A 15,074-nucleotide genomic window follows, 5' to 3' on the forward strand; every position below is an offset into this window, starting at 1 on the left:
CTGACTTGTTGGCCAAGTAAGCCTATTTTCAGCTTCTAAGAAGCTTCCTCAGGTGGTTACTCATAGATTCTCTAAGTACTTTACCCAAAATACCCTTTAAAACCCCTGAAAATTACCCTTGGACTCAAATGGGTCAACTGACCAAGGACCCAATGAAGTGAACCAGCCCTGGGCCTAACAAATAGGTTTGAGTCCAACGTTCAATTGGGCTTTCTGACTTTTCAGGGTCCAATTGACATCAAACAAAAATCCCCAATTTGAAAGACTAACCCAAACATTGAAGTAACTTCCTTAGTCTAACTAAGCTATTGATTAAAACCTGCAGGAAATTAAACAAATTGTTAACAAGCTAATTAAGAAAAATAGTTTGAATCAATCATGCGTGAAAACCGAAAAATAAAATAAAATACGAAGAGGAAAAGGAACAGAAACAGGAAACTAAAAACAGAAAACTAAAGAAAAGATAAATGAATAAACACATACCAAAAATACCTAAAAACCGGTCCAAATGCAGACTTGACAAAATCTTGAAAGACTCCTTCGATTTCTTGACAGGAACAACCCTTAATCGCATGTTTTCATGTGAAAACACACGAGTAAAGGCCATTACAGCCTAGAATCTCCAAAAGGCCCGTTGAATTTGAGTTTGTGGAATTAGGGCTTTCTTGAGATCCATTATTTGATGAATTCTAGGAGCGTTTGAGGGAAAATAATTAGAGAATGGGGAAGAGGGGATGGAGGAGGTCAAGGCGTGTTAATTTGGTGGTGATTTGTGGTGGCGCCGCCACCCTTAGGCGGTGGGATTTCAAGGGCGGCTGACTAAGGTTCATCGTCTCTGAGGGAGACGAGTTTGAGAGAGATGAGTTTAGGGGGGTGTGGGGTGCTGTTTGGACAGCTATATACCAAGTGACAATCCAGTTTTGGACCGTTGCATTAGGGGGATCCAACAGTCACGATTAAACCTTTACAAAACGGGGTCGTTTGGCTTGAGGGGGTTCTGGACCGGGTATTTAATGGATTGGGCCAGGTTTTACCCGGTTTCAGGGGCAGGATCGTTTGGGCTGGCCAAATCGGCCCAAGAATCAGCCATTGCTTATTTTCTTTTACTTTTTATTTTCCAATTTTTCCTTTTTTTCTTTTTTTTTTCAAATTAAAATAAAACCAAAATTACCTCTAAAAACTAGATCAACCTACCAAATTATATTAAAAAAAACTCAACATAATATTTACAAAATTAATTAACTCCTAAATTAAAAGAAAAGCTACAAAAATCAAAATTAAAGAGTTAAAGATGCGAAATGAACTATTTTTGTTATTTTCTTCATTTTTGTAACATTAATTGACTAATTATCCTAAAAATATAAAATAGGGCCCTAAATGCAAATGCAATGTATTATTGTATTTTTATGAATTACATAAATTAAATATGCAAAAATGCAAACAAACACGAAAATTATGCAATTAATTCCTAAAAATCAAATAATTAAACGAAAAATCCTAATTTTGGGGATTCTGTAGGAGTAATTCATGCGAGGCAAAAATCACATGCTCACACCGCAGTATTGATATGATGGTAGGACGTTGGCCTACGTGTCGGGGCAGTGAATGACTTGAAGGGAGGTTTACTCAGTGCATAATCTAGAGAATTCGGTATTTTATCCCCGGCGAGGGAAAGGCAAATCAGACTAAGAAGGGTCAAATGTGGGTTGGTGGAGTTTTCTTCTACGCCGAGGTGTCGTTGTCCTAATTGAACGTACTAAGTTCGCCGGTGTTATGATCTTCTACAATTCGCCTTTGGGGCAAGATATTACGAAATAGTATTGGAGATACAGCTGTCAGATATCACAGGGTGCGGTGGTTTAGGGTTAAATCAGTGGTTTTGATGTTGACTGTTCGAGAAAGATGACCTTCAGAAAGGTTTCAGGTTAGCAGCAATTGTGGCTTCAAGCGCCACGAAGATAGGTTTTATTTAAGGCAACAACTGAGCAACAGAGGATAAGGAAGGACATGTGGGGAGTGTCAGGCGGTGGTTAAAATTTCTAGAAGGCCAGGTATAAGAAGCAAAGGTCGAGTAGTCGACTAAAGGGGTGTGTTTTGCCAAAGTGGGAGAGTTTGGAGTGATTTGGGAAATTTTAGTGATTGGTGATTTGGGCCTACGGATTAATTTGAAGTATGGGCTATTATGCGGCAGGAGACTTGATATAACAGAAAGGAGCTGCTTGACATGAAGGAGGATACAACCTAACTTTGAGTTGAAGGGATGTTGCCGCGCAACTAATTGATGTCCACGAAGGGTGAATGGACTTGTACAGCTAGAGAGTGAGCTTAGACTCAGGAGGGGCCATTAATGTCGTGATGATTGCACCCCGTGTAGCAGTGTTGGAAAACTTCGGCACGTAGATTCCACAGGCGGGATATCTTCAGTTAGGCGGACGGCGGTCGCATGGTTGGCGAAGCTTCTGCAAAGGGTTCTATTGGTTATATAGCAAAGAGATCGGTCGTGTGAATGTGGTTGATGATTCAGAATATAACAAGAGGGTTTTACAGAAAGATTCCGAGAATTTTGGCGGTTGATTGCGCAATGTTATGTCAACAAGAGATAAAGGATCCCGGTGAATTCCAGAATTTGGTGTAATAATGGCTCCAGGCTAAGTGGGTGTCACGACCCGAACTTCCCACCCTCGGGAGTCGTGATGGCGCCTACTCATAGAAGCTAGGCAAGCCACGAAATACAGAAATTCTAACTCTTTCATTTTTAATTCTTTTTAATAACTTGTAATAACAAGTGATCAACATTTAAATAATAGCGAAAGATGGATTTAAGCGGAAGACTTAGATAAACATAATACCAAAATCGATACGAAAAGCTAACATATGTCTCTACCTAGAAACCGGTGTCACAACATTCATGGACTATCTATGATTACTACATACAAATGTCTGAAGGAACGAATGAAACTCAGTCTATGTCGGATACAAGTGATAACAGAACATAATAGTAGATAGAAGAGACGTCGGGCCTACGAACGCCTACAGGACTACCTCGGGATCTCTGTAGACAGAAGGTTGGCTCCCAAGCTACTGTTGCTGTCCCAGTACTACTCCGGTATCTGCACGGAGTGCAGAGTGTAGCATCAGCACAACCGACCCCATGTGCTGTTAAGTGCCTGGCCTAACCCAGCGAGGTAGTGACGAGGCTAGGACCAGACTCCAGATAAACCTGTGCAGTTATATATATATATATATATATATATATATATATATATAGCGAAAAAATAAACTAGAACAAACAATTAAAGCTGGGAAGGGGAAACATGCTTCGGGGAATAACAGATAAAACAGAATCTCAAGAGAATTATCATGAAACAAAAATTTAACTTCTAACAACGATAAGGAAAAACAAAGGCAAATTTCACTCTCGGTCCACATCTCGTTGTAGGCGTGCAACCCGATCCCATTTCTCATATCTTGTGGTAGGCGTACCACCCGCTCCCATTTCATTTCATCTCGTGGTAGGCTTACCACCCGATCCCATTTCATTATATCTCGTGGTAGGCGTACCACCCATTCCCATTTCATTATATCTCATGGTAGGCGTACCACCCGATCCCATTTCATTATATCTCGTGGTAGGTGTACCACCCGCTCCCATTTCATTATATTTTGTGGTAGGCGTACCACCCGCTCCCATTTACAAGCCAACACAAAATCACTAGGAATCACGGCAAGGGAACAAAAGCAATATAATAACTTTTCGGCAAGGGAGCAACAATATCAAGACAAACATACCGGCAAGGGAGAATCAGCTATAACCAATCCTAACTCAACTCCTACTCAGCTCAATTAGTACCAACACTCAATCATAAATCAAATCCACGAAAATAAACTAAATCTTTGCTCAATATCGAGAATCATCAATTAAAGCATCCGTAGTAACATTTAAGAACACAACATCTATCAATTCAAGACTCACGGTCANTGTCTATTCAATTCAGAAGATGATGAGATAGTAAAGCTTGAACTGAATTGTTTAATGTCCTATATGCATACTTGTTAAAATTGTTAAGTGAGGGACCTAGATTATCAAAAGAGATGCAGAATGTACAAGAATTAAAAAATGGTTACAGGTTCTGCTGGTTATAGCATCTTCTATTACTGATTTTATATCTAACATTGATTGTGAATGAAAACGGATCAGAATTGCTCGAGGATCCCTATAGGCATGATTTCTATGCATTACTGATTTTTTAGACCTTGTATCTAACTGCAGATGCCTTATAGACATGGTATCTAAATGCAGAATCTTGTGTTAAACCTTATAGACATGGTATCTAAATGTAGAAACTTGTGTTAAACCTTATAGACATGGTATCTAAATGCAGTTTGAATTATGTAGAATTAAAATATTCCTATAGGCATGGCTTCTAGGTGAAGTTTGAATATACAGAAATTAAAAACACCCTATAGGCATGTTTTCTAGGTGAAGTTTGAATATGGAGAAATCAAAAACAACACCCTATAGGCATGATTTCTACCCTTGCATGCCTAGTTCCCCACCCTTTTCACTAGCCAGCCCCAAATGTTTATTACAACTTATTACAAACCAAAATAATAAATTACATCAGAAAAGTACAAAGAAAAGTACAACCAGAGGAAGCCTGATTCTTGACTTCCTCTCTGAGTTATGAGATAAACCAAATCAAAGTCATTTGATCCAAAGCCTTTCTCCAATTTGAGTGTGTCAGAGTTCCTAAGAGCCTCAATGGGACTCCGCGGCAGTGCTCACACCCAAATGGTATCATCAGAATAGGGACAAGGGCAGTGTGGAAGTGCCACCCCTCAAGTGTCCAAGTTCAGAGGGAGCTCAATGTCCCAAGGCAAGGCTCTCAAGAGGGGGGCAGAACTTAAGCCTAAGAGAGAGTGCAAGTGAAGAAGCATAGCTTAAAGAACTAAAGAAGGAAAGAAGAGGGAAAGAGGTGCTAGGAAACAGTTACAGAGTGAAGGATTTCACACAAAGGGGTTCAGGGATTGGGAACTGCGAAGATCCTATGTGCTTAGGCATTAGTTAATTCTGGGCATGCACAAAAATAGGGAGTGCTGTTATGCTTACAAAATAAACCAGAATACACAACATATAATGGTAACATAGAGGTTATGATCCCAGGGGAGTCAAGTTTGAGTCATAGACAGCAATACCTAATACTGTCATGCCTCAAACAAACCATTAGTATCAAACACATTGAGGTAGGGGTTAGGATGCATAATAGGTTCAGAACAGGCAGAAGGGAATTACAACATGCCTAGAATAAAGTACTGAATTAAACACAAGCAGTAGGCAGACAAGAAAAAGTATTAAGTAAACATATTGTTGTGATGCTGAAATCTTAATCAAGACATACCAGTTGAAGAAGCAAAAATGCAGTAAAAGTAGGTAGCCGGACTTTGGAGACAGGCCACAGTAGAAGTAGCAAGAGAGAATATTTTGAGTATGAGTGTGAGTTCAGAAACTAAGAGTGTTCATGTATGTCTGTGTTAATGAAAGAGCGGGGTATTTATAGTTTGAAAACAGATGGAAAACAAAGCAAGATTCATAGTTCAGCAGAAATTATGGAACTATGTACCAATTAAAATCAAATCAGCATAAGACTTCCTTTAACTAAGGAGTTAAAATCAAACGGTAATGGGCAGAAAACATTTAAGGAAAGAAACCAAGTAGAACACCATGTATAGAATAGACAATTAGGGGTAAGTACATAGGGGTCCAATTAAGGAAACAACAATTGTAGAATCAGTGAAGATACTCGGTTAACCAAATTAGGTAGGAAACACAATAGATTTGCAAAATATGGAGACAATCAGCTCCCAGTAAATCAAGGAGTCAGGGATTCGAAATTATTGATTTGGGAGAGAATAACATGGGTTCCCATGAATAAAAAAATAAATCAAACTAAGGACAGGAGAATCGAAAGTCTAAAGGGAAGTCTTCAAATCAATCCAAGAAACAGGGAAGTCAGTAAAACAGGAAAGAATCAATTACACGAGTGTAATCAGAATTACACAACGAGGTTTGGAATCAGTCCAAAATTGAAGATCATTTTAGAGGAAACTTTAGCATATAAAAGAGTGCATAAACATTAGGCATGCGAGGCTGAACTCATGACAAAGAGAAGCATCATGCAATAGCAAACACAAAGTCAGTAGCTAATGAACTATCGAAACATGGTAGTCACATAGGTCAATTTCATCAACTCAATAATAGAGAAAAGAGGGAGTATCAAATAGCATGCAAAGGGGTCAAGTGAAATGACCTCATAGTAGAGTTTCAATTGTACCAGGAAGTCAAAATCACATAAAGAAGCAGAGGTTGAAATAAAAGATTTTGAGATTCAATCGAGCAACAGATGAAGCAACTTCAGAAACTCGAATAGGTCCAAAGTAAATTAGGGTTTTGAAACCAATCGAATTCAGAGCATGACGAACAAGTAAATCACATAGCAAATAGTCTCGGAACTTGAATGGGCCCCAAATTTTAGGGGTTTCACCATCAATCGAATATAGAGATAAAAAACAAATAAATCAGACAGAAATACTAACAAAATAAATTCAGAAATCTCAAAAGGTTAAGGCCCTCAACATGCAACTTAAGTAGAAGAACGACATAAGGGAACACAGTAGAACATGTAGAAAAATCAGAGAAAGCTTCGAAATAACTTAACAAAACCCTAAATCGGAAAAGATAAAGGGTTTTGAAGGTAAAGTTTTAGAAGAAACTTTTGGAAAAACGTTTAGAAGTTTAGAGAAAACACGGATCTAAACAGATATATAATAAAAATCAGAAGAACCTCAAAGATTAGGGTTTCAGAAGAAAACCAGATAGTGAGAAAGGCTTGTACAATCATCGATCTAAGCAGGAGAAGTCAAGAATCAGGCTTGAATGGCCATGGCTAGCCGGAGCAAAGTCAAAGGTGACCGGAGACAGCCATAGAACTCAAACCGACCAAAGTCTGGGCCAAGCTTCTTCAAGGTCTGGCCTTGAAACCATATACTCGGACGCATAGAAGCCAAGGGAGGTGGATACAGGCCTCCAATGGCTCTAGAAGCCATGGATTTGGGGGGGTTTCAGGTGGTAGTTTAGGGCGGCGGCTAGGGTTTGAGAGAGGGTCGAGAGAAAATTGAGAAAACAAAGAAATTCAGAAGCGGCTGAATGAGAGAAATGATAGGTTTAGGGGTTGTTCGGGATTAATTATGGAAAGGGTTAATGGTGGCCGTTGATCATTTTGATCAACAGCCTGGATTGAATGGGTAGGTAGGGGATCCAGGTGGGTTGTTTTAATTGGGTTGTGGGTCGGGTATGATTAGGATTTGGGCTGGGTAATCGGGTTTAAAATTGGGGTTCAAATTAGGCCACAATTGAAACACAATTGGGCTATATTTTAAATAGCCACATTTCACGTATTTATTTTATAAAAATAGTAAAGTAATTTCTGGAAATAAATTAAAAATACTAAAATGATTAATAAAATACATAATTATCAAATTAAAAGTATTGGACCTAATTTTATAGACATAAACGTAATTAAATCTAAAGAGGCTAATATTGCAATCATATGCAATTTAGCTTGAAAAATACCAAATAAATTTGTAAAAATATGGAAAAATTATTAGCTATATTTTAGTATAAATATGAGAGTCCAATAAGTGAACCACTAAAATGATAATTTTGGGAATAATTATTGGGCTTTTTTGGATAAAATAGGGCAATAAATTGATTAAAAAATCTTTAAAAATTAGAAAAAAATAATAAAACATTTGGACATACCTATATATGAATACATATGTTATTTTGAAAGTATTTTGCATATTAAAATATTTAGGGAAAAATTGGGTGTCAACACTCATGTGCGCATACGAATGCGTGGACGGAATTCAAAGAGTTGTGCTTCAAGCTGAATCAATATCGCACGATAAGGAAAGAAAGATGGGAAGTATATCCTAAATGTCATGTAGCCTCTCGAAGATAGGTATGGACATCATCATACCGATCTGCAAGACACTATTAGACACTTTTCATGACTTGTAGAACCTATGAACCTAGAGCTCTTATACCAATCTGTCACGACTCAAAATCCACTAGTCTTGATGGCACCTAATCCAACCCGTTAGGTAAGCCAACTAAAAACTATCCAATTCCAATGAAGTCAATTAAACAATTAAATAGAGAAGTTAACTGAACTTTTATACATTCCCCAAGGACTGGTAGTATAAATCATGAGCTTCTGAGAATACAGTTTACAAAGCTGAAATGAAGTAAATACATCATTTGTTTGAATATTACATGAACAAAGTTTTATAATCTAAGGCTACCATGAACAAAAGGCAGCTACAGCAGGAATGCAGGTACATCTTCAAGTCCAGCTTCCATCGAATACGGCAACATCAACGGCCAACATCTGCACGAAAGGTGCAGAAGTGAATAATGAGTACAAGCGACCCCATGTATTCAGTAAGTAACAAATCTAACCTTAGGTTGAAGTGACGAGCTGGAACATAGTCAGGTCCAATACCAATAGCCAACAATAATTCATAACAATGTAAAGCATATATATAAGGAAGTAACTCTAAGATAAGATACTCAGTTTTTTTCATAGTTTTCCAAAAATAGTTCCGCTTTTCAAGAATATCAATGAAAACTCAAATCCTTTTACCGAAATCATCAAAAAAATGTGAGATAGTTTGAAAACTATAATTTTTTCCAAAAACCTTTCCAAAATAACTAAGATGTTTCATTTTCTTTCCAGATAGCAAGTGTAAAATACCTCTCTATGCCCACATATCAATATGTATGAAAAGTCATGAATGACATGATACCATACAACATGATAAAAATGCATCTCTATGCCTGTATCTCATGTGTGCATGCGAATGCCATGTATATCAGAAATGAATCATGTACTCACACTTTCAAAGTACTCAATCTCACTATCTCACACTTTCCACTAATCATGCTCAACCACTCGGTACTGTATATGGCCCATACGGCCCAGGGAAGATCCATCCCGAAATATATACACCACTGACCATCAGTCACTCAGTATCGAGGAAGGCAAATCCTGCCCTATGGAGAAGATCCATCTCCAGGTATATAAATGCTTCGGACAAGATCCATGTCCAGGAAAGATCCATCCCTCAATATAATTAACTGCGCTCACGGTGGGTGTGTACAGACTCTGGAGGGGCTCCTACAGCCCAAGCGCTATCATAAGCCAGATCCAGGCATAAATCAATATAACATGCTGCGGCGCGCAGCCCGATCCCATAACTGTCACTTATAATCGGGCTCTCAGCCTCATTCAGTCATGAATCTCTCTAGTCTCACTCATGGGCTCACAATGTCATGAAACTAGCCCGACAATAATGATATGATAAATCAATAAACAACAACTGAGACTGAGATATGATATGAATGCATGAATATGACTAAATACGAAATATCAATGAAATCAGTGAGATGACAGTAAGAAACGACCACTATGGGCCCTAACTATATCAGCATAAAGCTTAAACATGATATCTAGCATGATTGATAGCTCAGTTACTTAATCACATGGTGATAACACATATATCAGCAAAATAGGGCCACTAAACAGTGTCATGAAAATAACAGAATCACAATTCACAGGGTGTACGCCCACATGCCCGTCACCTATCATGTGCGTCACCTCAAAATCAATCACGTAGTACGTAGTTCGGGGTTTCATACCCTCAGCACTAAGTTTAGAAGAGTTACTTACTTCGAGCAAACCAAATCCAATACCTAACAAGCTAAACGATGCTCCAAAAATGCCATCCCGCATGTGCCGACATCCGAACAGCTCGAAACTAGCCAAAAGCAACTCAAGCCATGCCAGTTTTACTCAAATCCGACTCCAAATCAATGTTCAAAACTAAAATTCACTTTATGAAATTTTAGACAAAACCCCCAAATTTCACTTTGAACTCATCAATCAAATGCTAGAAACAAAGATGGATTCATGAAATATAACCAAAATTGAGTATGTAACACTTACCCCAATCCATATGGTGAAAATCGCCTATAAAAATTGTCCAAATCCGAGCTTTCCAACCCAAAATATGACCAAATGAGCAAACATTCGATATTAAGTAATTTTGCCCAGCTGTTATGCCTTGATTTGCATGACAAACGATCCCGAAAATTGCTTTTGATGCCTCCAATGATTCCTTGTGAAATTTCAGTCAAGATAGGCTTTTGATTCACTCTATTTGACCTTATAATGAAGGAGATATATTGGTTTCAATATTTCAAAATAGTGCAAACTTTTAAATACGAAATTAGCGGCAATTTCGTCATTAATCTGAAAAATCTGGCACCCCAACTCTTAGTAAAATAACCATAAAATCCCCATACGATGTCCAAATTCAACGATCCTTTTTGCTAGGGCTCCATACTTACGATATGGATCCAATTCTTCAATCAAAACAGAAATCGAAGCTCATTTGTTTAATGTGGTACCATTTATGCTTGAAGAAACATAAGAAAAACGAGTACAACACATCCAAACCTATCCAAAACTCACCCGAGCCCCTCGGGACCCCGTACGAACATACCAAAAAGTCTTATAACAAAACACGTGCCTACACGAGACCTCAAATCATGCATAACAATATCAAAACGATGAAACAGACCTCAAATCAAACTTAATGAACTTTTGAACTTTCGACTTCCAAAAACTCCCACCGAAACATATTAAATCGACTTGGAAAGAACTCAAATTTTGCACACACGTCCTACTACATCATACAGAACTACTCGTGCTCCCAAACTACCGAGCAAAGTGGAAATGCTCAAAACGACCGGTGAGCTGCTAGTGCTTCGGCCTTTGGATTACAAGGGAGTCTCTTTTACCCTCTTGTTATTTATAGTGTACATTGAGGACATTGCACAATTTTAAGCGTGGGATGAGGAAATTATTTGGGTAATTTTCTGTGTTATCCTAGATTAATTGTATTAATCTTTATCAGTGTAGTGATTTTTCCAAAAAAGAAATAATATAAAAATAAAAATAAAAACGAAAAAAAAAAGAAAATAGCAGAAAATTTAGACTTTTTCCGACGATGGATTTTGTGGACAGCTTTCTTGAGGGATTAAGGTCCAATGAAAAAAAATCCTAGTTAGTTTTAGTTAGATAATAATCCCTGTTGGTTTTACTTTTTACATCGGTTCTTTTTCAGGGGATGTAACTTGAATCGGGTAAAAATTTTTATTTTTAGGATTATATGTTTTAGGAGTAGAAAAAGAGGGAGAACAAATATCTTTGTGACTTGTTTGATAATAGCATATTTAGGGGAGCTTGCGTAGTACTTTCCTCTGAGTGCTTGAGTAATGAATAAAATAGCAGATATTCTGACACCTAAGCTCAGGGTTGTGACTCTGTATATAACGTATTCTTATTTTGTCGTTCGCTATGATCCTGTCTGTCTTAGAGGAGAATTGATCCATCTTGATTGATATTAGTGCCATGTGGGGTGAGGATTTCTTACATATATTCCATGTTTTGCAACTTAGTCTAGAACTTGCCCTGCATGTTATTGAAGCGAAATAAAGGTGTTGCTATGTTTAGATGATGATAATAGGCTTTCTTTGATATGTCTTGTGAATTTTAGCCTTTTCAGATATTGTACAAGTAGTTAGCCCTTTGAGCTTGTAACCTTTTGTTTGGAAGCTGTATTTTTGCCTTGATTCTTCTGTTGAATCCCTAGTTTTTGCACCATGCTTCCTTGAGACTGTTACTTAGACTGTAATATTAATTGTGAAATCTGAAGAAATGGATGGTAAGTGAAAAATGGTGACCAACGGTAGCTGAAAAGTGATGAAAAGACCCTCTTGAAAAGGATGTGATATGGAAAAAAAAGAGAACGGATAAAAATTATTTGAAAAAAAATAAAACGTTCTTGATATGAGGAAAATACTTGTGAAATAATAGATGAAGAGAGGACTGAAAAATAAAGTCAAGAGTAGGAAATAATAGGTGATGATGTCTAAAAGTGCAAAGTGCTTAGGGAAGTATAAGTCACTATTATATAATTCTCCTATCCGTCCCTTAGGCAACATTACAACCCGTTAAAGTCCTATTTGATTCTATTCGAGCATACTTAATTAATAGAGATGTACATAATGGGCATGCCCATAATTTTTTATGCATACATGTGAATTCATTTGTGAGTGCGAGAGTTGTTCTTTGATGCTATGTCCTTAAATTATATTCATTATTTGATTTGAGTGTATAGACTATTTATTCTTGTGAGGGTACTTGTTTCATGATAGATATGTGATGTTATTAGCTTCTTTGACAGAGTAAGTGAACGAACTTAAATTTGGTAAGTTAGAGTCCGTCTATGATGTTAGGAGGTTAGAAGTTTGTTGCTTATTTGTGACTTGTATGTCTTGCACGATGATAAGGAAGTGTATATCTGATGATTTGAGTTGCTATAGGGCCTAACTATTAGTATCAACCGAAGTGATGGTGAATCTAGGATTGATTTGCTGAGAGTGGTTTTAATGCTTACTCGAGGACGAGCAAGAGTTTAAGTATGGGGTTGTGATAATCGGCCAAAAATGCATATAATAAACCATCGTTGCCTCACATTTTAGTATTTTTAGACATCTGTTGAATATTAACTATGTTACGTTATGTTTAATATTATATTTTAACTGTGTAGGAATAAAGTGGTGTGAAGATGAAGAGATTTTGAACAAAATTTAATAAAACGTGGAAGAAAAAAAATAAACAAAAAAAGATGGGGATGGGGGGGGGGGGGACACTCTTTGGTGTTTGTCCCCCCAAATGTAGGACAATAAAAAATGGAAATCTCATTCAAGCGAAGAACGAAATCGAAAACAAGCAAAATTGCAAATCGCTCACTGACTTCGGCGCCACGGCCAGCGTGAGGCGCTGGCCTGAACCCTGCGTGACGGGATTTTTCCTACTTAATTCGGGACAAGGTTATTCGGTCCTACACGACCCCATCTCATATAAAAGGGGTCCTAAACCTAATTTTGAGGATATCTAACATACTTTGGAGGAGAATTCACGTGGATGAACGCACACCACGCTTGGAGGAGGCTTCTAAATAGTTTTTCTTCTCTTCTCTTTTTTTAGTTTCATAGTTTATAAGTTCTAGAGTTGTGAGGTGCTATATGAAAGTTGTAGTTTGAAGCTTGAATTTATCATATTGGTTTATTTATTCAATCTTGCGCTTAATTACATGATTGCTTGATCACCAATTAAATACTATCTACTAATCTAGGATTGAACTCGGGAGAAAGAATTCTAGATTGCATATAAATTGAGTAGAGCAAGATCTTGAACTCGAGTATCGGGAACGGATTTGCGGTTATGATAGGAATATACCTAATTGCCTTGCTTGGTAATTATACGACCATAGCATGTCGGGAATAAGGGGGACATAGTGAACGTAACCACTCCCTTGGTTGGGGGCTGTGACTCCCCTATGCTTTCAATTTTTTGATTCCCAGGTCTTTTTTATTATCACTGTTGGAAGAATTATAAATGCGTTCTTGTTAATCCTATAAGTGTTTGGTTAGCTTGAATAGGCGAGTTGTACTTCGGGAGAAGTCTATGAGCAATATTAACCCAGTCCATCAATAAACTAGATAAATTAATTAGACAATTTAGATAGAAACCTCAACATGATTGTTAACTAACCCATTTCTCTAGAATATTCTCTTCCATTGAATTCGTCTTTAAGCTTGTCTTTGTTTTCTTTAATCTCTTAGTTTGTTACGGTAGATTAGTTTGAGTTAATTATTAATACTTTAGGATTCGCTTGAATAGATTAATTGCTTGGGTTTAATTTAATTGATTGTTTGATTGTTAATCACAAGTCCCTGTGGGTACGATATCTGGACTTACAATCCTATATTACTTGTCGACCACGTATACTTGCATGTGCGTTTAGGAGCAACAAGCCTTCCAAAATTTCTTGGTTAACATCCTGCCTCAACTTATTATTTCATCAAAGGCTAATTGTGTTAGGATACACTATAAACCATTCGTATTGTTATAGTATTTGTTATGGAATGATTATTTATTTATTTAATTCAATAAAGTTTTATTTTAAATAAATTATATATTTATCTGTGCGTTCTTTGCTTACATAATAGATGATTTAGTGTATAGAGTTCAGCTTATACATGAAAGATTAAAATCGTCGATTCTTGCAAGTCATAAAGTTTACTGATGGAATTGGAGCACAAAATTAAATATAGTATATCTTGATTATGGAAATTGTTTAATTCTGACTTCTTGAGCTAGTACATTTTGTATGTATTGAACGAATTAAGTGGAGATAAATATTTTATACTGCTTAATAAAATAATTTTTCTAGTCCATTCAATGTACTTATACTCTTAATCTTGATATAATTATTACTAGTTATGTGTGTCATTTATTATTTTGATTTATTAAAAGACGAAATCCTTTCATGAGTAAATAAACCTGGTAAATTGAACAATAATAATATTTATTGACGAAATAATAATTAGTTGATAGAATTCAAATCTTGTCTTTTGAGATTGATAATACTCCTTTATAAAAGCTTATAAGTTTTTATGTGTAAATCCGACCGGTAAATTTTGCATGGGACACATGAATAATCTAAAGGTAGTAATTAATAGTTAAATTATCAATAATTTAATTTAATTAATTAGTATCTGGGAGTTGAATGAGATTTTTCTGGAAGAGTTTTAAAATTGAACTAAAGAGTATAATTACGAATTTCTACTAATATAATTCATAATTTATTATGATAAAAATTAATTTCGAATTTTAAAATTAAATTCTACTGTATTTATTGTGCATAAATAATAAGAAATAAAGGAGGCCTTTCCTTTGGGAAAGGAGAAAACCTAATGCCCACCGAAAATTCTCCGGTTGCGGTCTTTGCTACTCAAAAATTAATCTGCTGCTCCAAAATTGAAGGCCGAGTATGTAAGGAATGAAAATCAGCAAACATAGATATGAGAGAAACATGGA

The sequence above is a fragment of the Nicotiana attenuata genome, unplaced genomic scaffold (assembly GCF_001879085.1).
Source record: "Nicotiana attenuata strain UT unplaced genomic scaffold, NIATTr2, whole genome shotgun sequence".
Lineage (NCBI taxonomy): Eukaryota > Viridiplantae > Streptophyta > Magnoliopsida > Solanales > Solanaceae > Nicotiana > Nicotiana attenuata.